Genomic DNA, 389 nt, shown 5'->3' on the forward strand with positions numbered 1-389 from the left:
CAGAAGCCAGGATAAGAAGGTGGAGGGAGGGGGAAGAGTACAAGCTGGCAGGTGAAAGGAAGGACCAAGTGAGGGGGAAGGTGTGCAGGTGGGGTGGGGTGATGAAGTAAGAAGCTGAGAGATGATGGGTGGAAGAGGTAAAGGGCTGAAGAAGGAGTCTGATAGGAGAAGAGAGTGGACCATGGGAGGAATATGGGAACTTTTGTTGTAACTAAGCATGCATCGTAACTATCAGTTTTACACGGACTGGAGTAGAACTGCAATCTCGTTGTCCTGAGCAATGACTAAGCTCTATTCTATTCTAAAGGGAAGGAGGAGGGGAAGCAGAGGGAGGTGATGGGCAGACAAGGAGAAGGGTGAAACCGGAACCAAAATGGGGAATGGACGAT

The sequence above is a fragment of the Mobula hypostoma genome, chromosome 5 (genome assembly GCF_963921235.1).
Source record: "Mobula hypostoma chromosome 5, sMobHyp1.1, whole genome shotgun sequence".
In the NCBI taxonomy this organism is placed as follows: Eukaryota; Metazoa; Chordata; class Chondrichthyes; order Myliobatiformes; family Myliobatidae; genus Mobula; species Mobula hypostoma.